Source organism: Lontra canadensis, unplaced genomic scaffold, assembly GCF_010015895.1.
Source record: "Lontra canadensis isolate GAN:19392208 unplaced genomic scaffold, GSC_riverotter_1.0 scaffold47, whole genome shotgun sequence".
In the NCBI taxonomy this organism is placed as follows: domain Eukaryota; kingdom Metazoa; phylum Chordata; class Mammalia; order Carnivora; family Mustelidae; genus Lontra; species Lontra canadensis.
Window position 1 is genome coordinate 11,292,687 of NW_022631041.1, and position 24,219 is coordinate 11,316,905.

The 24,219-nt window shown below is 40.7% G+C and overlaps 1 pseudogene; it reads left to right on the forward strand.

The window, feature by feature from the left end:
• Positions 1 to 9,875: 9,875 nt before the first annotated feature.
• The window catches only part of LOC116876705, a 32,389-nt pseudogene continuing 18,045 nt past the window's right edge, over positions 9,876 to 24,219 (forward strand).

Genomic DNA, 24,219 nt, shown 5'->3' on the forward strand with positions numbered 1-24,219 from the left:
CAATTACAGAGACATGTTGCTTTTTTTTAAAAAGAATGTATTGATTTGACACACACACAGAGAGCGCATAAGAAAGGGGAGCAGCAGAGAGTGGGGGAATAGCAGACTCCCTGCTGAGCAGGGAGCCCAATGCCAGACTCATCCCAGAACCCCAGGATCATGACCTGACCTGAAGGCAGACACTTAACTGACTGAGCCACCCAAGTGACCCAACTTGTATTCCTATATACTGATGACCAACTTTCACATAGAGAGATTAAGAAAGCAATGACATTAACGATTGCATCAAGCAAAAAAAAAATTAGGACTAAAAGTAATCAAGAATGAGATAGACCTTGTATACTGAACATATGGTGGAAAAGGAAGGAAAAACATGTGCGTGTTGGTGGATGAATGTATGGGCCAACGATATGGAAGATGACACAAATAAATGGAAGCATACACCATGCTCATTAACTGGAAGAGTTAATAATGTTAACATGTCCACTGTTCCCAAAGCAATCTACAGATGGGATGAAATCCCTATCTGAATTCCAATGGCATTCAAAGAAATAAAAGACAGTCCTAAAATTAATATGGAATCACAAAAACCCCAAATACCCAAAGCAATCTTGAGAAAGAAGAGAGAGAGAGTCCAAGACGGTGGAAGAGTAGGAGACCTTCATTTCATCTGGCACAAGGAATTTAGCTAGAGAGCTATCAGACCATTCTAAACACCTGCAAATTCAAGCCAATTCAAACAGAAAAGCGACAACTTTCCACAATGTAGGAGGTACAGAAAAGTGAGTCTAAGCTGATAGATGGGAAGATAAACCCTGAGGGGAGGGAGCCTCCATCAGCCAGCTACTGCCAAGTGCTAGGGGCAGCAGAGCACAAAATTGGAACTTGTAGAAGTCAGCTCTGATGAAGGATGTCACTCTGGCAGCTGGGCAGGGTTGGAACACTCGATGGGACAGTGTGGTCTCAAGATCCTTGGGATCCCAGGAGGACCAGGGTGCTTGAGAGCAGCAGAGCTCCCAGGTATTAGAGCAGGGAAGCCAGCTGCAAAGAGTGAGCCCAGGAGTGGGCTCTAAGCTGGAGGTTGCCATAAACTGTGATCCATGGCACAGTCTGGCCACTGGTCTTTGAGAAGAGGCCCAAGAAGCAGCACAAATGAGGAGAGCCTCTTTCTTCCCCAGGAGGAGTGGTGCCTGAGCATGCTGCAGGAGTCTGCTGGATTTGGAGACTCCAAATGGGGTCATGTGCCAGAGACAGAAATGCTTGGTCACAGCACAGAGTACAGACAGAGACCAGGGAGACATGGAGAACTGACCTATTTTCTGTGAGGGTGCACTGAAGGAGTGGGGCCCTGAGCTCTTAGCTCCAGGGCCAGAGATAAGGAGGATGCCATGTTCATTCTCATTCCCCAAAATAGGGATCATTCCCTGCATATTTTCAGACAAGAATGCTTTGAAAATGAAACTCAATCACAAGAGGAAAGGTGGAAAGAACTCAAATACATGGATGCTAGAGAGCATCCTACTAAAGAGTGAGTGGGTGAACCAGTAAATTCAAGATGAATTTTAAAAATTTATGGAACCCCAGGATAATGAAAACACAACCATTCAATATCTTTGGGATGCTGTGAAGGCAGTCCTAAAAGAGAATTATATAGCACTACAAACCTTTCTCAAGAACCAAGAAAGGTTTCAAGTATACAACCTAACCTTACACCTAAAGGATCTGGAGAAAGAGTAACATAGAGAGCCTAAACCCAGAAGGAGAAGAGAAATAATAAAGATTAGAGCAGAAATCAATGAAGTAGAAACCAAAAGAATAGTAGAACAAATCAATGAAACTAGGAACTACTTCTTTGAAAGAATTAATAAGATTGATATACCCCTGGCCAAACATCTCAAAAAGGAAACAGAAAGGACCCAAATCAATAAAATCATGAATCAAGAAGGAGAGATCACATCCAACACCAAAGAAATACAAACAACTATAAGAACATAGGATGGCAACTCTACGTCAACAAATCAGAGTCTTGAAGAAATGGATGTACTCCCCAAAATATAGAAACGACCAAAACTAAAGCAGGAAGAAAGGGAAACCTAAAGAGACCCATAACCAGTAAGGAGATTGAAGAAGTCATCAAAAATCCCCCAGGAAACAAGAGCCCAGTGCCAGATGGCTTCCCAGGAGAGATCTACCAAACATTTAAAGAAGATTTTAATACCTCTTCTTCTGAAAGTTTTCCAAAAAATACAACTAGAAGGAAAACTTCCAAATCCTTTGAATGAGGCCAACATTACCTTGATACCAAAACCAGACAAGGAACCCACCCAAAGGGAGAATTACAGACCACTATCCCTGATGAATATGGTTGCAAAAATTCTCACCAACACGCTGACCAATAGAATCCAACAGCCCATTAAAAGGATGATTCACCACGACCAAATCGAGTTTATGCTTGGGCTGCAATGGTGGTTCGACAACCACAAATCAATCAATGGAATCCACTACCTTAATAAAAGAAAGAACAAGAACCATAGGATCCTCTCAATAGATGCACAAAAAGCATCTGACAAATTAATGCATACCTTCTTGACCAAAACTCTTCACCGTGGAGGGATAGAGGGTACATACTTCCATATCATAAATGCCATCTATGGGGAACCCACAGAGAATATCATTCCCAATGGGAAAAAACTGAGAGCTTTCCCCTTTTGGTCAGGAGCATGACAGGGATGCCCATTCGCATCACTATTGTTCAACATACTAGAATTCCTAGCCTCAGCCATCAGACAACAAAAGAAATGAAAGGTGTCCGAATTGGCAAAGAAGAAGTCAGACTCTCACCCTTTGTAGACAATAGGATACTTTCTGTGGACAACCCGAAAGACTCCACCCCAAAATTGCTAGAACTCATCCAGGAATTCCATAAAGTGGCAAGATATAAAATCAATGCACAGAAATCAGTTGTATTTGTCTACAGCAACAATGCGACAGAAGAAAGAGAAATTAAGGAGTCCATCCCAAGCATAATTGTACCCCAAACCATAAGATACTTAGGAATCCATCTAATCAAAGAGGCAAACTGTCTGTATTCAGAAAACTATACCATAGTCATGAAAGAAATGGAGGAAGACACAAAGAAATGGAAAATAGTTCCATGTACATGGATTGGAAGAACAAATATTGTGAAAATGTCTATGCTACCCAGAACAATCCACAGATTCAAAGCACTCCCTATCAGAATACCATCCACATTTTTCACAGAACAGGAATAAATAATCCCCAAATTTGTATGGAAGCAGAAAAGACCCTGAATAACCAAAGGGATGTTGAAAAAGAAAACCAAAGCTGATAGCAACCCAATTGCAGACTTCAAGTTTCTTCAAGCAAGGAAGGGGAAGGAAGGAAGGAAGGAAGGAAGGAAGGAAGGAAGGAAGGAAGGAAGGAAAGAAAGAAAGAAAGAAAGAAAGAAAGAAAGAAATAAAGAAAGAAAGAAAGAAAGAAAAAGAAAGATTGGTCAGAAACTAACCCACACATGTATGGTTTTAACTTATATGACACAGCAGCAGAAAATATACCATGGGAAAAGGACTGTCTCTTCAGTGAACAGTACTGGGAAAGCGGGACACTAAATGCAGAAGGATTGACTGGACCACTTTCTTACACTGCACCTACAAATTGTGAGTGGATGAATGACTTGAACATAAGAATTGAATCCATAAACCTCCAAGAAGAAAACACAGGTAGTAAGTTTCTCGATATTGGTTTTAGGGAAGAGTCTTTTACACCAGACACCAAAAGCAAAGCTACCAAAGGCAAAAATAAACAAATGGAAAGACATCAAAGTGAAATTTCTGCATGACAAAAGAAACCATCAAACCCTTAAAAGCCAACCTCCGCAATGAGAAAAAATATCTGCACGTCGTATGTGTGGGAAGAGGCTAATATCCAAAATACACAAAACACTCCTTCAAATTCAAACAAAAAATAAAAAATACAAACTCGGAAGAAAATGTGAATAGATACTTTCCAAAGATGGCATACAGGTGGCCAACAGACACAGAAAAAGTTGTTCAACATCACTAACAGTCGTCAGGGAAACAGAAGTCCAAACCACCATCAGGTATCACCTCACAATAGCTGGAATGACAATCGTCCCAGAGACAGACCCTAGGTGAGGTCAAGGGTGTGTACACAAGGGAACCCTGTGCACTGTTGGTGGGAATAAAAATTGGTGCAGCCACTGTGACAAATGCTATGGAGGTTCCAGAAAAAATGAATACAACTACCACATGACCCAGTCAGTGCTCTACTGAGTATTTCTTTGGAGAACACAAAAACACTCCCTCCAAAAGAGAGATGCACTCCCATGTTTATGGCAGCATTATTCATAATAATCAGACATGGAAACATCGACCTTGGGAGCATTATGCTAAGTCACTCAGACACAGAAAGACAAACACCAGAGGCTCTCATGGACATTCCAAATGGAAAAAAGTACTGAATGCATAGATAATGAGAACAGATGGGTGGTTTCCAGATTCAGGGATAGTGGGGGAAATGGGTGTCCAAGCTTCAAACCCTCACTCACTGGGCACGGAGCACCACGTCAGCATGAATCACTGCTCCTTCAAATCTCTTGTCTCCCATTCCTTCAAATCAGACAACAAGCTCCAGTCACCACTCTATTTTTCCCTCAGAGAAGTAAGGAAAAGGGTAGAATAGAACAGTACATGTCCACAGCACACTTCTATCCAAATAGAGTTCCTTGTTCTTTCTCAATGGGCAGCCCTACATTTCCCATATTAGTGAGAGACACCACAAGTTCAGTCCTCATATATATATAGTTGACCTTGTGTTTTTCCTTTTGGTATTTGGATCTTGATTGGTTTCTTAAAATAACAAGAATAAGAATGACATGGTCACATAAAGATCTGTGTCTCCATAACCAGACAACATGGCTCTGGTTCAGATAAGGATGAAGACACAACCTCTTCCCAGGAAGCAAAGCCCACACCCTCAGGGATCCTGACACACCTCATGGGTGATGGGTTCCTTTGCTCTGTGGAGTTGTCCAAGTGCAAAAATGCAGGCACCCTCCAGGATTCATTCTGTTTTCTTCATAAATTCTCCAGTTCAAGTCACAAGGGACTCATGGGGTCAGGTTTCAAAGCCCAGAATGGGCCACCAGGTGAGCAGCCACACACACACAGACACACACACACACACACACACACACACACACACACACACACACACCGCCTCCCTCCCCTACCAGGGAAGGCTAACAGGGGCATGTGTTCCATTGGGAGCACAATGAGCCACACCCCAGGCTCCTAAACAACCTACACTTCTCCTCTATTTCTCCCCCTCACAAAGGGCACTGTGTCCTGTTACAGCTCTGAGGCTATGTCTTACTTTAAAAAATAGCTTCTTTTTAAAAAGATTTTATTTATTTATTTGACAGAGGGAGACACATCAAGGGAGAGAACACAAGCAGGAGGAGTGGGAGAGGGGGAAGCAGGCTTCCCAGCAAGCAAGGAGCCCAATGTGTGCCTCAATCCCAGCACCCTGGAATCATGACCTGAGCCAAAAGCAGATGCTGAACGACTGAGCCACCCAGGCACTCCTCAAAAATAATTTCGAATATCAGAAAGTGGTTCATGGAAGAGAAAAACATGAACCCCCACAAAGGATTCTTTGACTATTTCAGAACATTGTTTTCCCATTGTTTAATGAAAACAGGAAAGAAAAACACACAGACTTCTCCTTCCACTAGCAGGTCTGATTCACTTCAGTGATTGAAAGAAGAGCGGGAAATAAAAGAGGAACCGATGATGTTCTGATGACCATCGTTCCAACCACTGAACTTTCGAGTCTTCACCCACATGCAAAGAAAGAAGCACAAACCAGTGTCTCAGCCTGGCAATGTGGAGAAGTCTGAAGTGGAGTGACAGGGACAGATGATGAGGTTGTGTTTGTTGGGTGAGGTTGGTGGCACAGAAGGTGCCCTGCCAGCTCCCCACCTGTGCCCCACATGTCCTCAGCCAGGAACATGCTCACAGCCCTGACCTGTCACAACAGTCACACGGGAAACACACAGCCACCCCTGGAGACAGCCCTGCCCACAACCTCTTGCAGAATGCACTCATCTCTCCTCCAGGACCCCTGTCAGCTCTAGGCAGACCTGGAGCTCCCACCTGCCGCAAAGCTCTGGGATGCCCCCTCCTTCTTCCAAAATTATACTGGCCCAAGTCTTTCATGAGAAAGGAAGAAGGCTACCTCCTGAATGGTTAACTCCTTTCCTCTTCTGTTTTATTTCTCTCCACTTACCTTTCTCCCTGGGCAAACTGTAAGGAACATAGGAATGGAACATGTACCTGCTCTGAGATCTGAGTCTTTCATGGCAGCTTTCTGAGGACTCCTTATGCAGTAAGAAACTAGTGTATCCTACCACAGTGTGTTCGAAAATGATCATCTACAGAATAGGAGATTGAAAAACCACTCCTTTTTACCTCATGAAGCAGAACATGGTTTTCTTCTTTTCTTCATTGACTTCAATTCCAATTCATTTCCATGCAGTGGTAATTCCTTTGCTTCAGGTGTAGGATTTAGTGATTCCTCACCTGTATACATCAACCAGAGCTCATCACAACAAGTGCCCTCCCTAATAGCCATCACCCATTTAACCCTTCTTCCCACACATCCTTCCTCCAGCAACCCTTGGTTTGTGCTCTGAGGTTGAGTCTGTTTCTTTTGCCTATCTTTCTCCCCTCACTATGTTCATCTATTTTCTTTCTGAAATGCCATAGGAGTGAAGTCATAGGGTATTGGTCTTTCCTTATTGATTTTGCTTAGCTTAATCCACTCTAGATCCATCCACATCCTTGCAGATGGTAAGATTTCATTCTTTTTGAAGCTGGCTCCTATTCCACTGTGTGTGTGTGTGTGTGTGTATGTAATATTCATATATGTAATATATGAATATAAATAATATATTTATATATTATATATTTATATATTTTAATATAATATTCATATATAAATATGTTACATATATGAATATTATACTAAAATATATAAATATATATAAAATATATAAATATATAAATATATAAATAAATTTATATATATATAATATATAAATATATTAAAATATATAAATATAAATGTATATAAATATATATAAAATATATAAATATATATAAAAATATATATTAAATATATAAATATATATAAAATATATAAATATATTACATATATGAATATTATAATAAAATATATAAATATATTAAAATATATAAAATATATTAAAATATATAAATATATATAAAATATATAAATATATATAAAAAAGAAGATGTGGGAGATTATATATATGTAATATTCATATATTATTTGTATATGAATAATTACATTACATATATTCATATGTAATTATTCATATATTACATATATATATAATCTCCCACATCTTCTTTTTTAAATTTTTTAATTTTTTAAATGAACATATAATGTATTATTAGCTCCAGGGGCACAGGTCTGTGAATCACCAGGTTTACACACTTCACAGCACTCACCATAGCACATACCCTCCCCAATGTCGATAACCCCACCACCCTCTCTGTACCCCCCTCCCCCTTCCCCGGCCACCCTCAGTTTGTTTTGTGACATTAAGAGTCTCTTATGGTTTGTCTCTCTCCTGATCCCATCTTGTTTCATTTATTCTTTTCCTACCCTTCAAACCTCCCACGTTGCATCTCCACTTCCTCATATCAGTCTCCCACATCTTCTTTCTCCGTTCATCAGTGAATGGACATTGGGACTCTCTCCATAGTTTCACTATTGTTGATAATGTTGCTATAAACATCACGGTGCTTGTGCCCCATTGAATGTGCATTTTTGTGTCCTTTGGGTAAATACCTAGGAGTACAACTGCTGAATCCTCAGTTGTCCAGTTTTTAGCTTTTGGAGGAAGTACCATACTCTTTTCCAGAGTGGCTACATCAGCTCGCATGCCCACCAACTGCAGGAGGGTTCCACTTTAAGCAGAACATTACCTGCCAGCAATTTCCTAAGGAGGAAACAGAAAAACTGTGGGATAACCTGACTCACCCAGCATCAGGCAAGCAGCTTCAGAAATTCACCCCAGGTTCCTGACACCAAGCCCCTTGAAGCCACCTCTATCCACAAGAATTCCCAAAGACTCTCTTTCTGACTTCACCACCAATGAAATTACAGAGAAAATACGGCATGTCCAACTATCTAGATGATCCCTTTAGTGAAACTAGAAAGTCAAGCTTCACTTTTAAAATCATCAAAGGCTCCTTGGAATCATTTTGGATTTTCCCTCTGCCCTCATTGCAATTCTTTGGATGAAAAGACAATCAGTTAGGAAACTTCACCATTGACAAAGGACAAGACATCATCCGAGTCTCTATCTGACCACAAACAGCCATTCTATGTGCTGGCCATTCCACCACAGCCTAAGCCCAGTGGAATAAACACCGTTAGATTAAGGAACACATTCTATGTTAAAAACATACACTGAGTAAATCATATCTTTCCTTTCTAATCCGAGGGATTGCCTAGGAAAAAGATGTTCCAAATACCTTTGTAAACCAGAAGTGAACAGAGAAAATGGGATGCCCTGCCATGTGCTCCCTGCAGGGAAACTCTGGAACTTTGGCACCCACTCTAGATCGCTGACAGCTGCTTCAGTGTGACTTTCTGGCTCCACTGGAGACAAGAGAAAAGCCCAGGAGGTTTGGGATGAAAGAGAAGTTTTACCTCCCATCCTGACATGGATGTGACCTTGCACCCAGTGCACCTGCTGCTTTCTCTGAACACTAACCTCCTGTGACGAGCTGCATGACTGACTCAGACGCTGATTTCAAAACTTCAGTTCTCGTGAACCCAGAGTGAAGAAGGGTTGTCAGGTGGGGATAAACGGGCACCTCCAACCTAATGCCTGCACACCTGCTCCGATTCCTGGGAGAAGTGGAGACACATGCTTGTTTTTAATGTGGTAATTAGCTTCATTCTAAAGTCAACCAATGCCATTGTCCTTTCTGGAGAACTGAAGTTACTCTTCCAGAAAAACGCTCAACTTATTAGCTCTAAATGCAAAATGAGTCGGGTTTGGTTTCCCCCCAGCTCCAGACCCTACTGGGAAGCCCCTCCTGCACCATCCTTACAGCCCATTACTACCAAACCTGGGGAAACGGCACAATGCTGAGTGGGTGGAGGGCTCCAGAGGTTGTGACCGCCACTCATGAGCCTGGGGAAACAGAGAATACACAGCTCACCACTCCCTCCTATATAAACAACCTGCAGTGCCTCACCTTTCAGGGTCTCTCACGCTAGCACCTCACCACTGCCCTCAGTGCGGACAGGCTGGACTGATTCCTCTTCTAGCGTCTTTCGCACTGCAGCTCACCACTGCCTCCAGTGGTGGCAAGCAGCATTGCCATGCTTTCCAGTGACACTTGAACCACAGCTCACCACTCCCTCCAAAGGCATGAACCTGTACTGCAGGGCCTTCCAGCGTCTCGCAGTGCAGCTCACAACTGCCTCCACTGGTCTTAAGCCTCACTGGCATGTCTTCTACTGTCCCTCAGACAGCAATTCAGCACCACCTCCAGTGGAGGGAATCTGTACTGCCTTGCTTTCCCATGCCTTGCACTGTGTCTGTTCACTGCATCAGACATTGTTGGAAAGCTTCAGTGGCATGTCTTCTTGCAGCCAGGAAGAAGGAGACATGTCATGTCAAGGAGACATGACACTGCAGCTTGCCTCCACTGGAGGCAGTGGTGAGATCTAATGTGAGATTCTGGAAAACTGCACTGCCCTATCACACCACTGGATGCAGTGGTGAGATGCAGTGTGAGACGCTGGAAGGAGGGCCGTGTCAGTTCCTGCCACTGGAGGCAGAGGTCGGCTGCAGTGTGAGTAGGAACCTTGAGAGAAGTCATTTCAAATATCATGTGATCTCGGAGACATCACATCACCTCAGTCCAAATCCTGTGAGATCTAGTTCAAATCTCATGAAAACTTATTCCAAAGCTCAAGAGTTCTCGGTCCAAACCGATTTGAGCAGGAAGCTCATGAGAATTGCCTGGAAACCCCCAGTGAACTCGCTTCTGGTGGTGGGGGAACTCAGAGAGCCATGTAGGACTGGCCCGTGGACCCAGGTGGTCACAACACAAACCTAGTGAGAAAGCACTCCAAACGCCATGCATGCACGTGGCCCAAATCACGACAGACTGCAGGCCAATTCTCACTACTTTTCTGCCCAAATCAATACCAATTTGGGCAGAAAGTTCATGAGAATTGGCTAGGAAACCCCGGAGCAATCACTTCTGGCAGCAGGGGCCCTCAGAGGAGCTGCATGGACCTGTCACATGATCTCGCAGGCTCATGGTCAGAACTACACAAAAATGCACTCCAAATGTCAGGTGCATGCATGGCCTGAATTGCCTCAGAATGCTGGCCACCCCAGCACCTTGCTTAGCCTCCTGGGCTTCACACCTCAGCAGCGGCAGATTGGGCCTCCATGCCCCTAGTCCCTAATCCTAACCCTAGGTTGGGTATTTAGGCTTCCATCCCCAGAGACCTAGCCCTCAGGCCTTCCAGACTGGGGATGCCTGAGCCACACCCAGGACTCCGCCTGCCACCCCGGAGGAAACTATGCTGTTTGGAGCTGCGCAGAACCCTCAGAGTGGGAGAAACCTGCACATTCCCCCTGAGGATACCCCCACCTTCCATGCCTCCCCAGGCCACAAACCCAGAGCCAGAAGCTCAGCCTGACCCCACCCTCAACTCTGCCCCTGGGGAGCTTGCCTCAGTGGGGGCCCTCAGGAGAGCCACGTGGGCCCACCCATAGTCCTGGACAGTCACAACACAATCCTAGTGAGAAAGCACTCTAAACACTGGGCATGTGTGTGGCCCTAGTCGCTGCACAATGTGAGCCAACTCTCATGAGCTTTCTGCCCAAAGCAATAGGTTAGGGCCTAGGATCCCCATAAAACTGTAAAAGCCCAACACCAGGGGAAAACGATATAATAAACTCCTGGTATTGCCCTAAAACCTGTATATTTCATAGGTACAACTTTTTTAAAATTCATTCTCATGATTCTTATTCTATTACAACTAGGGGTTTAATACAACATATACTTTAATAACTTTTTTTTAAAGATTTTATTTATTTGACAGAGAGAGATCACAAGTAGAGAGGCAGGCAGAGAGAGAGGGGGAAGCAGGCTCCCTGCTGAGCAGAGAGAACCCAATGCAGGGCTCGATCCCAGGACCCTGAGACCATGACCTGAGCTGAAGGCAGAGGCTTTAACCCACTGAGCTACCCAGGTGCCCCTATACTTTAATAACTTTTTAACTTGACCCTTTTTCATACATATACCTGTTTCTTTTTCTTGTTCCTTTCTTTTTTAAAATATACATATAGATATAAGTTTTAAGGTAATCTTTTTTCCCTGTTCAATACTACTCCTATATATAAACCAGTTTTAATTTCCCTGTATCTCTGGAAAGTTGGGTCTTTCAACAAAGATAACAAGATACATCCAGGAAGAACTGAAATAACCTTCCTTGCCCACATTGAGGATTTATAACCATCCTCCCATCTTATTCTTCTGTCAGTGTTTCTGTGTATTTGTTTTGTTCTAGTATTATATAAATCTTATTCTTGGGATTCATTATGGCTGGGCTCTTATTTTTTTGTCATTTACTTTTGTTGGTCTTTTTGTTTCTTCATTTTTGTTTATATACCTTATAAATCTTACTTTTGGGGCTCATTTTGGCTGGGTTTTCTCTTTTTTTCTCTTTCTGTCTCCATTTTTTTCTTTCTTTTTCGGGGTGACTTCTGATTGTTCTGAAATTTTTTAGGACACACCTTGCCTGGATTGTGGTTAATATATTCAGCTATACGTCCTCTCAACCACCTCTCACCAAAGTGACTAGGAGGAGGAACACCCAACAGAGGAAAAATTCAGAGACTGTGCCTCCTCCCATAGAACTATTGGATATGGACATAAATTGTATGACAGAAAGGAAATTCAGGGTAACAATTATCCAGGCAATGGCTATGTTGGAGAAAACCATTAGTGACAACATTACAGTCTCTAAGGGCAGAAATGAGGGCCAGTCTGGCTGAAGCTAAAAATGCTATCAATGAGATCAAATCTAATCTAAATACTCTAACAGTAAGGGTAAATGAGGCAGAAGATAGAATTAGTGATCTAGAAGATAAAGTGATAGAAAAGAAGGGTCAGGAGGAGGCCTAGAACAAACAGCTTAGAAGCCATGAAAACAGAATTAGGGAAATAAATGATGTTGTGAACCATTCCAACATCAGAATTATTGGGATCCTTGAGGGGGTGGAGAAAGAGAGAAGACTAGAAGATACAGTTGAACAAATCCTGAATGAAAATTTCCCTAATCTGGGGAATGGAAGAAGTGTTCATGTCCTAGAGGCACAAAGGACACTCCCCAAGACCAACGAATCTAGAAAGACCTCAAGGCACTTAACTGTGAAATTCATGAATCATAATCTTAGAAAAGAGGTTCTAAGAGCAACTAGGGGGAATAGATTCCTTACATAGAGAGGAAGGTCCATCAGAATAACGTCAGACATGTCCACAGAAACCTGGCAAGCCAGAAAGGGCTGACAAGACATATTCAGGGCACTAGATGAGAAGAATATGCAGCCAAGGATACTTTATCCAGCAAGGTTGGTATTCAAAATGGATGGAGAGATAAAGCTTCCAAGACCAGTAAGGTTTAAAAGAGTATGTGACCACCAACCAGCACTACAAGAAATATTAAGGGGGGGGGGGTTATAAAAGAAGAAAAGAACCCAAGAGTGACATAGAACAGAAATTTACAGAGACAATCTATAGAAACAAGGACCTCACAGGCAAAATGATGTAAAAAACAAAAACAAAAACAAAAACTTATCTTTCAATAATCACTCTCAAGGCGAATGGCCTAAATGCTCCCATAAAATGGCACAGGGTTGCAGACCAGATAAAACGACAGGACCCGTCCATATGCTGCCTACAAGAGACACATTTGGAACCCAAAGATATATCCAGGCTGAAAGTGTAGGGATGGGGAACCATCTTTCATGCCAACGAGGCTCAAAAGAAAGTTGGGGTAGCAATTCTCATATCAGATAAATTAGAATTTAAGCTAAAGATTCTAGTCAGAGATACAGAAGAACACTGCATCATTCTTAAAGGTTCTATCCACCAAGAAGATCTAACAATTGTAAATATTTATGTCCCCAATACAGGAGCAGCCAACTACATAAGCCAGTTGTTAATCAAAATAAAGAGTCACATTGATACTAATACATTAATGGTAGGGGATCTTAACAAGCCACTCTCAGTAACAGATCATCCAAACAGAAAACCAATAAAGAAACAAGAGCTTTGAATGGCACATTGGACCAAATGGACCTCATATATATATACAGAACATTCCATCCTAAAACAACAGAACACTCATTCTTCTGGAGAGCACATGGAACTTTCTCCAGAATTGCTAATTAAAACAGTGGAGGAATTATTTGGGAGGAACTGGTCTTATTCAATATCTTTTTACTCTGACAACCAAAAAAAAAAAAAAACCCAAAAACCAAAAACCAAAACCAAAAAAACCCCCTAGACCTCAGTACATCTATCAATTTATCTTTACATGTTTTTTTAAGTAACTTAGCAATATCTGACAACTATAGAGCCAGAAATCCAGTATACATAGGATATTCATTTTAAAACTGCATACACTACTGGTAGAAGTACAAAGTGGTATGATTACTTTGCATAAGGCTAGTATTTTATTATAAAATAAAACAGGCTTACCATACAACCCAGAAGTCCCAATCCTATACATTTACCCAAGAGAAATGAATATATATGCCCATATAAAGATCTATATGAATGTGTTTAGTAGTATTATCCCTAGTAATAAAACTGGAAACAACTACAATGTCCATCAAATGTATCAATGTATTTAGACCACACATAAGATGCATACTGCTTAGACATGGAAAGGAATAAACTGTTGATATGTATAACGTGGGTGGATCTCAACACATAATGTCCAGTGAAAAAAGTGAAACACAAACTAGTACAGACAGTCACACCTTCAAGATGTTGTGGGTTTGCTCCCAGACCACCACAATCCAGTGAATATTGCAATGAAGGAAGTCAAATGAACTTTTTTGGTTTCCCACCCTGTATAAAAGTTCTCTTTACACTAAACTGTAGTCTATGAAGTGTGGAATAGCAATATGTCTAAAATAACAATGTACATACCCTGACTTAAAAATACTTTATTGTAAATACAGATGTAGTGAAAAGAAGGGCCATCTGTACCCCAATGTTTATAGCAGCAATGGCCACGGTCACCAAACTGTGGAAAGAACCAAGATGCCCTTCAACGGATGAATAGATAAGGAAGATGTGGTCCATATACACTATGGAGTATTATGCCTCCATCAGAAAGGATTAATACCCAACTTTTGTAGCAACATGGACAGGACTGGAAGAGATTATGCTGAGTGAAATAAGTCAAGCAGAGAGAGTCAATTATCATACGGTTTCACTTATTTGTGGAGCATAACAAATAGCATGGAGGACAAGGGGAGTTAGAGAGGAGAAGGGAATTGGTGGAAATTGGAAGGGGAGGTGAACCATGAGAGACTATGGACTCTGAAAAACAATCTGAGGGTTTTGAAGGGGCGGGGGATGGGAGGTTGGGGGAACCAGGTGGTGGGTATTAGAGAGGGCACAGATTGCATGGAGCACTGGGTGTGGTGCAAAAACAATGAATACTGTTATGCTGAAAATTAAAAAAAAATAATAATAAAAAAAATGCTAACCGCCATCTGAGCTTTCAGTGAGTCATAATCCTTTTGCTGGTGGCAGGTCTTGCCTTGATGTTGACGGCTGCTAACTGACAAGAGTGGTGGCCACTGGAGGTGGGGATTGTTGTGTCAATTTCTGAAACTAAGAAACACTGAAGGTTGCCACCTCTAATGACTCTTCCTTACATCTGAATACTTTCAGGTCATTATATGGTTATTAATTGGCCTAGTTTCAATACTGTCAGGTCTCAGAAAGTAGGAGGCCCAAGAAGAGGTAGAGATAGGGAACAGGCAGAACACTCAAAGTATTTGTCAAGTACGTTGACTGTCTTACAGGGGTGCAATTTGTGGCATCCCAAAACAAATACAATGGGAACATCAAAGATCGTTGGCCACAGATCACCATAACAAATATAATCATAATAGTCAAGTTTGAAATATTGTGGAAATGACCAAAATGTGACACAGAGCCAGGACGTGAGCAAATGCTGTGGAAAAATGGTGCCAGTGGACTTGTTTAACTCAGGGTTGACACCAACCTTCAATTTGTAAAAGCACAATATTTATGAACTACAATAAACCAAAGTGCAATAAAATGTATGTCCACACATACTACCCACGATTCCATTTTATATGACAGTGTAGCACTAGCAGAACTGTGGGGACAGAAATCAGATCAGTGGTTTCCAGGGTCTGGAGATGGGGTAGGGGATTGACTGCAGAGGAGCAAATGAACTTTTAGAGGTGATCACCAAACCAGCACCACAAGAAATATTGAAAGGGTCCTCTAACCAAACAGAGAGCCCACAAGTAACATAAACCAGAAAGGAACAGAGACAATATACAGTAACAGTCACCTTACAGACAAAACAATGGCACTAAATTCATATCTTTCAATAGCTACCCTAAATGTAAATGGGCTAAATGCCCCAATCAAAAGACACAGAGTATCAGATTGGATAAAAAAGCAAGACCCTTCAATATGCTGTCTGCAAGAGGCTCATTTTAGATCCAAAGACACCTCCAGATTTAAAGTGAGGGGGTGGAGAACTATTTATCATGCCAATGAACATCAAAAGAAAGCTGGGGTGGCAATCCTTGTATCAAATTAGATTTTAAACCAAAGACTGTATAAGGGATGAGGAAAGATACTATATAATAATTAAAGGGTCTATCCATCAAGAAGATCAAGTAATTGTAAACATTTATGCCCCTAACATGGCAGCAGCAAATTATATAAGCCAATTAATAACAAAATCAAAAAAACACATTGACAATAATGGTAGGGAACTTTAAGACTCCCCTCACTGCAATGGACAGATCACCTAAGTAAAGATCAACATGGAAATAAGGGTTTTCAATGACACACTGGACCAGATGGACTTCACAGATATATTCAGAACATTCCATCCCAAAGCAAAAGAATACACATTCTTCTCTAGGGCACATGGAACATTCTCCAGAATAGATCACATCTTGGGTCACAAATCAGTTCTCAACTGGTACCAAAATTGGGATCAGTCCTGGCATATTTTCGGACCATAATGCTTCAAAACTGAAACTCAATCACAAGAGGAAAGTTGGAAAGAACTCAAATACATGGAGGCTAAAGAGAATCCCACACCAAAAAAAAAAAAAAAAATGAATGGGTGAACCAGGAAATTAAAGAAGAATTTTAAAAATTCATGGAAACAAATGAAAATGAAAACACAACTGTTCAAAATCTTTGGGATGCAGCAAAGGCGGTCCTAAGAGGAAAGTACATAGCACTACAAGCCTTTCTCAAGAAACAAGAAAGGTCTCAAATACATAACCTAACCCTACACCTAAAGAAGCTGGAGAAAGAACAGCAAATAAAGCCTAAATCCAGCAGGAGAAGAGAAATAATAAAGATTCGAGCAGAAAGCAATGAAATAGAAACCAAAAAAACAGTAGAACAGATCATCAAAACTAGGAGCTGGTTCTTTGAAAGAATTATTAAGACTGATAAGCCCCTGGTCAGACTTATCAAAAAAGAAAAGAGAAAGGACCCAAATAAGTAAAATCATGAATGAAAGATGAGAGATCACAACCAACACCAAAAAAATACAATTATAAGAACATATTATGAGCAACTAGACAATCTGCAAGAAATAAATGCATTCCTAGAGATGTACAAACTACCAAAACTGAAGCTGGAAGAAATAGAAAACCTGAACAGACCCATAACCAGTAAGGAGATTGAAGCAGTCATCAAAAATCTCCCAACAACAAGAGCTCAGGGCCAGCTGTCTTCCCAGGGGAATTCTACCAAACATTTAAAGAATAATTAATACCTATTCTCCTGAAACTGTTCCAAAAAATAGAAATGGAAGGAAAACTTCCAAACTCTTTTTATGAGGCCAGCATTACCTTGATCCCAAAACCAAAAACCCCATCAAAAAGGAGAATTACAGACCAATATCCTTGATGAACACGGATGCAAAAATTCTCACCAAAATACTAGCCAATAGGATCCAACAGTACATTAAAAAGATTATTCACCACGATAAAGTGGAATTTATTCCTGGGCTGCAGGGTTGGTTCAACATCCACAAATCAATCAATGTGATACACAACATAAATAAAAGAAAGGACAAGAAACATGATCCTATCAATAGATGCAGAAAAAACATTTGACAAAGTACAGCATCCTTTCTTGATCAAAACTCTTCAAAGTGTAGGGACAGAAGGTACATAACTCAATATCATAAAAGCCATCTATGAAAAACCCACAGCGAATATCATCCTCAATGGGAAAAAACTGAGTGCTTTTCCCCTAAGGTCAGGAACACGGCAGGTCCACTGTCACCACTGCTATTCAACATAGTACTAGAAGTCCTAGCCTCAGCAATCAGACAACATAAAGAAATAAGAGGCATCCAGTTTGGTAAAGAAGAAGTCAAACTCTCACTCTTTGCAAATGATATGATACTTTAGGTGGAAAACCCAAAAGACTCCACTCCAAAACTGCTAGAACTCATACAGGAATTCAGCAAAGGGGCAGGATATGAAATCAATGCACAGAAATCAGTTTCATTTCTATACATCAAAAATGATACAGAAGAAAGAGAAATTAAGGAGTCAATCCCATTTACAATTGTACCCCAAACCATAAGATATTCTAGGAATAAATCTAACCCATAAGGCAAAGGATCTGTATGCAAAAAAACTTAGTATGCTCATGAAAGAAATTGAGGAAGACACAAATAATGGAAGACCCTTCCAAGCTCATGGATTAGAAGAACAAATACTGTTAAAATGGCCATGCTACCTAGAGCAATCTACACATTCAAAGCAATCCCTATCAAAATACCACCAACTTTTTTCACAGGACTGGAACAAATAATCCTAAAATTTGTATGGAACCAGAAAAGACCCTGAATAGCCAGAGGAATGTTGAAAAAGAAAACCAAATTGGTGGCATCACAAGTCCAGACTTCAAGCTCTATTACAAAGCTGTAATCAAAAAGACAGTATTGTACTGCACAAAAACAGACATATAGACCAATGAAACATAATAGAGAACTGAGAAACCGACCTTCAACTCTATGGTCAATAACCTTTGACAAAGCAAGAAAGAATATCCAGTAGAAAAAAGGAAAGTCTCTTCAACAAATGATGTTGGGAAAATTGGACATGCAGAAGAATGAAACTGGACCATTTCCTTATACTATACACAAAAATAGCCTCAAATGGATGAAAGACCTAAATGTGAGACAGAAATCCATCAAAATTCTAGAGGAGAATACAGGCAGCAACCTCTTTAACCTCTGTCACAACAACTTCTTCCTAGACACATTGCCAAAGGCAAGGGAAGCAAAGGCAAAAATGAATTACTGGGACTTCATGAAGATAGAAAGCTTTTGCACAGCAAAGGAAACAGTCAACAAAACCAAAAGACAACTAACAGAATGGGGGAAGATATTTGCAAATGATGTATCAAATAAAAGGCTAGTATCCAAAATCCATAAAGAACTTATCAAACTCACCACCCAAAGAACAAATAATCCAATCAAGAAATGGGCAGAGGGCGTGAACAGACATTTCTCCAACGAAGACATCAAAATGGCCAACAGACAGATGAAAAAGTGTTCATCATCACTCAGCACCAGGGAAATACAAGTCAAAACCTCAATGAGATACCATCTTACACCAGTCAGAATGGCAAAAATTAACAAGTCAGTAAACAATCGGTGTTGGTAAGGATGCAGAGAAAGAGGAAACTTCCTACACTGTTGGTGCGAATGCAAGCTGATACAGCCACTCTGGAAAATAACATGGAGGTTCCTCAAAAAGTTGAAAATAGAGCTACCCTATGACCCAGCAATTGCATTACTGGGTGTTTACTCCAAAGAAACAAATGTAGTGATCCGAAGGGGCACGTGCACCTGAATGTTTATAGCAGCAATGTCCACAATAGACAAGCTATGGAAAGAGCCTAGATGTCCATCGACAGATGAATGGATAAAGAAGATGTGGTATATATACACAATGGAATATTATGCAGCCATCAAAAAATGAAATCTTGTCATTTGCAATGACATGGATGGAACTAGAGTGTATTATGCTAAGCAAAATAAGTCAATCAGAGAAGGACAATTATATGATCTCACTGATAAGAGGAATTTGAGAAACAGTGTCTTGTTTCACAGGGGAAGGGAGGGAAAAAGTGAAACAAGATGAAACCAGAGAGGAAGACAAACCGTAAGAGACTCTTAATCTCAGGAAACAAACTGAGGGTTGCTAGGGAATGCCAGGGTAGGGATAGGGTGGCTGGGTGATGGACACTGGGGAGGGTATGTGCTATGGTGAGCGCTGTGAAGAGCGCTGTAAGACTGATGATTCACTGATGATAATTCACTGTACCCCTGAAACAAATAACACATTATATGTTAACAATAAATAAATAAATAAATAAACTATATATATATATATATTCTTTTTTTCCTTTTTTTTTTTACTGCATTAAATTTCATCTCTGTGGGGCTTCCTTAAGGCTTCCATGGCTGCTGGCTTGTCAAATATGGCTAGTTGGCCCTGCCTCTATTAACTGCAACTGTTTGTGTGAATTCTCTCCTCACTTGGAAAGAGCAAAATTTGTGTTCCTGTAGGTGATGGCACCAAAACTTTCCAAAAAAGTATTCCACACGTATTTGTTTAGTTTTTAATTATTGATTATTGGCTCATAAGCAGGCACCTTTTCTAACAAATTGACTACATTCTTGGTAACAAAACTGAACAAAATTACACTTGCCTTTTCCAGTTTTTATCCTGCGGCTGTTGAGGACCTTTCCCAAATTTGCATATCAATATATCAAAGGGAATTGGCTTTCTTTTTATAAGTCAGGCTTTTATTTCCAAGAATGTCACTGAAAAGTACCCCAATATTCATAGCAGCAATGGCCACAGTTGCCAAACTGTGGAAAGAACCAAGATGCCCTTCAACGGATGAATGGATAAAGAAGATGTGGTCCATCTATACAATGGAGTATTATGCCTCCATCAGAAAGGATGAATACCCAACTTTTGTATCAACATGGATGGGACTGCAAGAGATTATGCTGAGTGAAATAAGTCAAGCAGAGAGAGTCAATTATCATATGGTTTCACTTATTTGTGGAGCATAAGGAATAACATGGAGGACATGGGGAGATGGAGAAGAGAAGGGAGTTAGGGGAATTTGGAGGGGGAGACGAACCATGAGAGACTATGGACTCTGAGGAATTAACTCAGGGTTTTAGAGGGGAAGGGGGTGGGAGGTTGGGTGAGCCTGGTGGTGGGTATTGTGGAGAGCACATATTGCATGGAGCACTGGGTGTGGTGCATAAACAATGAATTCTGGAACACTGAAAAGAAATTTAAAAAATAAATAAAAATTTTTAAAAAAGAATGTCACTGAAAACTGGGTAATAAAATACTAAAAATTTTCAGCTCTCTGTATCTCTTTTTTGTGAGCCATAGTTCACGAAATACCATTTTGTTGTATAAACTAGTATTATATTTTGGTAGACGAGATATTTCCTGATGGCTAATTTTGCAAGACAGACTTGAGAAAACCTAGATAAGATTGTTGATCTATTATTTTTATTCTATTAGAAAGCATCCTGGGTAATTTCCATAGCATCAAAATGACCTGGGAGGAAAAAGAGCAATAACTACATATTTCCATTAATTGCAGTATAATAACAAATAAATATTAGTGAGGACAGTTCCATTAGATTTTCTTTTTTTTTTTTAAAGATTTTATTTATTTATTTGACAGAGATCACAAGTAGGCAAAGAGGCAGGCAGAGAGAGAGAGGAGGAAGCAGTCTCCCCACTGAGCAGAGAACCCAATGCAGGGCTCGATCCCAGGACTCCGGGATCACAACCTGAGCCAAAGGCAGAGGCTTTAACCCACTGAGCCACCCAGGCACCCCTAGATTTTCTTTCTTTTTTTTTTTTTTTTAGAAAATCAAATAGAAAGCAGCATTGCAATTTACTTAAGGACAAACTGTTTTTAGAACTGAATTTATAATTAGGCCAAAAGACTAATCACATAAAGTATTATACAGTTGTCTCGTAGCTATTCCACTGAGTGAAATTAATGAGTCAAATTTTATTCCCTGTTATCTTCTTCACAAACACCTCATAAAAACAAGAAGTGGCTCTAAGCCCCTTATTGTGTCCAAGGTTAGATTGAGACCTGTAAGCAAGCTTGGCAGCCTGATCATTTAATGTCACCTTCAAACCAGAATCCATAAATATTTCTTCAACATACAATGCAGGTGGGGTGAAACTGACTACCTATTCATAAAAATTGTATGCCCCTCCCAAAGAAGTGGCACTGGATATAATTCTGTGTTTTGACTTATTTGCAAATGTCTGTTAACTTGCAGTTTTTTCATCCCTTCCCTTATGAGTGATGAAATGAAGGAACGAAAAACTATACCTTACATCATCACAAGTAAAAGGGCATTGGTCTCACATTCATTCACTAGAGCTTCCATAATGAAATATCACCGGCTGCATGGCTTAAATAACAGAAATTTATTTGCTCATTGTTCTCATTGTTCTAGGATGCCAGGCAAATCGGATTAAGGCTCAGCCTGATGATCCCATTTTAACTTATTTACATCTTTAATGCCTTATTTCCAAAATCACATTCTGAGATACAGGGAGGCTTTTAACAGATGAATTTGGGGGAGATGTAGTTCAGCCCATGATAGCTGGCCATCCTAGAATGTTAAAATCAAACAGGGAAGGACTTTACTTCAACCCCTGGCAGGTTTTGATTACAAAATCTTAAAACATAACTATCTTCCATGGGATTTCACGTTTCACTTTGAGATTCCAAATCCTTTTCTATATAAGAAAATTTGCAGAAACAGAAGGAACAAAAACAGATCCATTTCCTAACTTACTTCTACTTGCTAAAGTAGGCTTAGTATCCTGAGAGGGGGGAAAAAAAACAGCAAAATAGTCCCTGTTTTTATCAAGTGCAAGTTCTCCCTTCAGCTTCCCTTTGTGACTGTTGAAACCAGGAAACTCTCAGAAGATACACTAAAGGATTTAAAATTTAGAACTTTTTTTTAAATCACTCATTCCTTGGAAGCCACATCATGTCAAATGTATGTTATGTTTTGAACCACAAATAATAGGATACTTTCCTATCAGAAGGGCAATTATTACCCAACATGAAGCCCAGTGGCCAGCAATTCCAGGTTGGTGAGTTCAGTACCAAAATGAAGATGGAACTGGGGAATTCTTGTCCGCACATGCTGCCCCCAGGCTTGGGGCCTGGAAGGGAAGACTTCATCCTCTTGAATCTCTTTTTATCAAGGAAGAAGGCTTTGCTCAGAAGGGTAGCAAATATGCTACCCCCAAATATGACTGCAGGAGTTCAGGATATGCCACCCCCAAATATACCACTTTGGTACCTTGATTGTCTTGAGCTGTCAGCACTTGAAAAATAGCAAGCACAGGGAGAGGCTTTCTCTGAACTCCCCCTTTTTGGCATAATGACACATGGTCCAAAAGGAACTCAGTTGTCCTAAATCTTCTCCTTGGGAGCTTCAACAACCAGGGAAGACTGATAAAATTGGACATCACACTCAGACAAACTTTGTCACAAATTATCATACCTCCCATCTATTCTTCAAAGTTCCTATTCATCTTTCCTAAAAACGATTTCCTCTCCCCCTAAGAGGCTTACATTCCTCCTCTTTCCCTATTAAAATGGTATTTAAGCCTGAATCCCAAGCCACCTCAGGGAGTTACTCATTTTTCCCTCCGTATCTTCCATGTGCCCTGGAGGTATATATGGTAATCAACGTCTGTTTGTTTTCCTCTGTTGTTGATTACAGAGGTCTCAGCCAAGAACTCAGAAGGGTGGAGGGAAATTATGTTTCCTCCCCTGTAGTCCAAACCTCCCCTAAGCCATCCCTGGTACAAAGAAGTGGAATTTATTCCATTGCTTTTCACACAAATACACAACAGAGATGGGCTCAAGTCTGAGAGCTGAGCTTTTTAACTAATGTTCTCACAAGGGCAACACCCACTTCAGCAGGATTTGAATTTATTTGCCTTTCACCAAAATTTTTGAGAGAACTTGAGTTTATCAGCATTGTTCTATTTTATTGCCTTGCTTCAATTATCTATTGCTACACTAAATGTTACCCCCAAACATTATTTAAAAATAATATTTATTTTGCTCACTGCTCTTGGGCTGAGTGGACTCAGCTAAGCAGTGCTCACCCGGTTCTCTGTGCAGGTGCAGATCATCCTGAAGTCTTCTTCACACATATCTAGCACCTGGGCCAAAGCCACTCAAACAGCTACAGGCTAGACGACCTGGGACTCCTTGGACATTTCTCCACTTTTCTCTCTAGGAGGCGTCCCCACATGATGACATCAGGTGCACATTTAACATGGCTATGGAGGCTCCATAAGTGAGTGTCCCAAGAGAAACTATCAGAAGCTGCCTGGCCTTTTCTAATTTAGCTCTGGAAGTCACACAGTATTGCTTCAGCCATATTTACTCATCACAGCAGCCCAAGACCACTCAGGTTCAAGGAGAGGGAATAGAGACTCTACCTCTTGAAAGGAAAAGTATCAAAGATTTGGTGGACATACTTTAAATGCCACCACACACTTAATGACTAGCTCTCTTGTCACCTACTCAGCTGGACCATCCTTAATTTACATCTGAGTCCACAGAACCTGCTTTTCATGGTCATGTACACCCCCGGCCCTCATCTCTCATCACTCTTCTTGTGGATAATTACCACTTTCACTTCACATACCTCCTTTCCCAGGATGGACTACTTAGAGAAGTA